Source organism: Chenopodium album, chromosome 8 (assembly GCF_948465745.1).
Source record: "Chenopodium album chromosome 8, dcCheAlbu1.1, whole genome shotgun sequence".
NCBI lineage: Eukaryota > Viridiplantae > Streptophyta > Magnoliopsida > Caryophyllales > Amaranthaceae > Chenopodium > Chenopodium album.
The window spans coordinates 74,902,789-74,906,402 of NC_137841.1; the positions used below are offsets into that span (position 1 = coordinate 74,902,789).

The following is a 3,614-nucleotide window of genomic DNA, read 5'->3' on the forward strand; positions in this document are numbered from 1 at the left end:
GATGGCGTATCTAGAAGAAAATGAAGCAACTTTTCAATAATGTTGCATGAACTTGCATGTCATTATAAAATCATCATAATTTAATTTAAGAAAACGCCATTCCTTTGCCGGTACAGTATATTGTGACTTGAAAAATCAAAGACTCGGACTATGACCGACGTCTCTTTGGACCGTTTCTTATTTTAAAATGAAAAATAATGAGTATGGACGTATGGTAATTGCCAAAGTCTCCTGGTATAACATCCTTTTCAAGAGTTCCACAAGATTTTCTAATCTTAATTTAGGGTCTTCCTCCTAATGATTTTGATTGAATGATCCAAGTTCATGCATCGTGCCATAAGGGAAAAAGGACGCCAAGTATGTAGATTGGTTAGCTAACTTTGGTGTTCGCTTTAAAAAGTCTGTGAAGTTTTCCTTCATAACTTAGGTGTGACGTGGCACGGCCTCGTCTAGTGCCAGCTCATTCTCGCCTAAAGGGGAAAAAGTGAAGGACAAAGAAAATTCAAATTTACACTTTCATTTCAAGAAAATTACAATAATTTTCCAGGGATGAAACAAATCATGTTTTCCTACTCTACACCTACTGTGTCTAATAATGAAGTATATACATTCAATAAACATGTATAATCATGAAAAATGATCACTACAAAATGAAGGAAAAGCTGAAAAAGAATGTCAAAAAAACAATCAATTTTGCTTGAATTTTTTTCAATCTGATCCAATTGATAATATTCCGCCACTAGAAATACTACCATGACTATCATCACAAAGGGTTAGAGCTCGCTCCAAATTGGATACAACATCGGTCATTGTAGGTCTATCTTTTCCCTCCAAATTCACACAATGTAATGCAGTAAAAGCAACAAGCTCAACCGCGTCTGATTCATTAGATTCAGGCAGTCCAACTCTCGGGTCCAAAACTTTCACTAATTCACCGGCCAAAATTGCTGGTACAGCGAAATCCACCACACTAGTCGGATCTCCATCACTACTGTTATCCTTGAATATTGCTTTCTTTCCTGTTAGAAGCTCAAGCAATACAACACCAAGACCGTAAACATCACTCTTTGCTGTTAACACATTCAACCCATAGTACTCGGGATCAATATACCCAACAGTCCCGGCTGCTTTAGTTGGCCTGAAATCCTGATCAGATTCAGGACCTAACAAAGACAATCCAAAATCAGATACTCTAGCAATCCAATCAGAATCTAGCAGAATGTTTGAAGACTTAATGTCACGATGAATTATAGGCGGGACTGCATAAGTGTGAAGGTATTCTATACCACGAGCAGCATCTAAAGCGATATTAATCCTGATCTTCCAGGCATTAATAACACTATTACCTTTCTCAACATTCTTCTTATCATGCAAATGATCATAAAGTGCCCCATTCTTCATGAACTCATAAACCAATAGCCTTTCATCGCGCTCTTCACAATATCCAACAAGTCTGACCAAATGCTTATGGTGTACCCTAGACAAGAATGCTAATTCCGATTCAAATGCACTCTCCTTCTCATGGTACTTCTTTGTTCGCGGTCCTGTTTCTCCTCTCTTGATTGCCACTTCCCTACCATCCACTAATTTACCCCTATAAACCACACCAAAACTACCAGCACCAATCTTATTCTCCAAAGAGAAATAGCCAGTAGCATCAGCTAGCTCTTGGAAGGTGAACTCCTCTGCCCTATCGGCGTGTTTAGTGGAAGATGTTCCACTCCTTTGCCGCCTAAATGCTAGAGACCCTTGACGCCTAATAGTCAAGGACCTCGAAATAGTCAAGGACCTCGAAGGAGGACTATTGCTAGAGGTTCGAGCATTACTCGAACCCCCTCGAGTAATCGTTGGTTGTACCGAATTATGAATCTTCTTCCTCCCAAAACAAACACCAGTATACAAGCAATAAACAATAGTACATAACCCAGCAAACCCACCTACTGCCCCAACAATGGCAAACACCAAAAGACCTCTTCTCAACCCCTTCGACGTCGATGGTGACGACGAAGGTGGCAATACCCGAGGTGGCGGTGCCGGAACCGGCGCCACTGATAATGGAACAGTACAAGAATTGCATATATTACCAGAACCAAAACAAAGAGACTCAGATTCAGGATAAACACCACATTGATCACAATCAGATTGAACACAAGGTCCAGGTAAAATCTTTGGCAAAGGAAGTTCAATTCCCAAAGAAGCATTGTTACCATTCCATCCAGGACCCCAACACATAATTGAAGAATTCCTAGTAATTAAACCACAAACAAAATTCAACCCACCTACCAAAAACTCAAAATCAACCCCTTGAATCAAATTACTTGAATATGAACCATTTTTACCCCAACAAACAACTGTACCATTCAATCTCCTAATTGCACAACTATAATCTGATCCAAGTGCCAAATTTGACAACCCAGAAGATTCATTCAAATCAAATGGATAATCTAATTGCCCATCTGAATTCCTACCAACACAAACCAAATACCCAGATGAATTAAACCCACAAACATGTTGCCCACCAGCTGTTAAACTAACCATAGAAAAACCCCCAAATTGATTTTCAATTTCAGAAGCTAGGGTTTCATTACTACCCCAACATCTAACCCTGCTATTATTCATCAAAATCCCACAAGAAAAACCAAACCCAGATGAAATCGACCCAAACCCACCAACCCCAGATGGGTTTTGACCCGAACCCATCATTCCTCTCCAACATTTTACCTCATTTGTCCCATTAATTACCCCACAAACCTGAGAATCCCCAACTGAAATCTCTTTCAACGGTGAAGAACTACTGTAATAAATTCTTTTGGGGTTAAATGTAGATGAATTTACAGTGATAGTAGTTGTATCCCAACACAGTAAGCTTGTTCCTCCAGATCTAAGTCCACAGAAAAAGCTCCCACCACCTGCAATGGCGGCGTAAGAAATATTTGGTTGAATTAAAATTAACTGACCGTTACTGAAACACTCTATTCGGCGGTTGATTTCGCCGGAAACTATGCCGCAAACGGTGGAAGATGCGGAGGAGATAGCGAGAGTTGAGCCGGAGCCGAGGCCATGGAGAATGGTGGGTAGAGAGAGAAAGAAGAGAGAGAAAAAAATGGCAGAAATTTGTGGGTATTTGATCGTCGTCATAAAGTGGGATTAATTGAAGGAGAATTTAAGATTTGGGGTTGGGAAATTTGTGGTTTCTTCATTGGAGGAAGAAGAAGAAACAGAGAAATATGAACGGAAAAACAGAGAACCTTGAAACAAGAAAGATGGAATTTTTATTTTAATTTTTGGGGTTTTTTGTTTTTTTTTTTATTTTTTGGGATTTTAGGAGGGAATTTAATACAGTACGAGTATTTTTTTTTTTGCCGTTAAAAGAGAATTAGGAAGTGAGGAAATAAATGTGGGTTGACTAGTGACGACTGTTTTTTCATTTGGATTTTAGTTTATTCCGTATTTAAATAAGGAGTACAATTAAGTAATTTTTACTCTCTTATACAAGTACAATATTCCATAATTAGTAAAGGGTAATGTTATATATAGGGTCTGTTCATATTTACTGAACTAAACTGATTTGAGCTGAGCTGTGCTGAACTGAACTAAAATGAATATTTTATGAG

General features: G+C 38.7%; 1 pseudogene; it reads right to left on the reverse strand.

Moving 5' to 3' along the window:
• Positions 1 to 490: 490 nt before the first annotated feature.
• LOC145556699 (putative serine/threonine-protein kinase-like protein CCR3 pseudogene) lies at positions 491 to 3,337 on the reverse strand (annotated as a pseudogene).
• Positions 3,338 to 3,614: the final 277 nt, after the last annotated feature.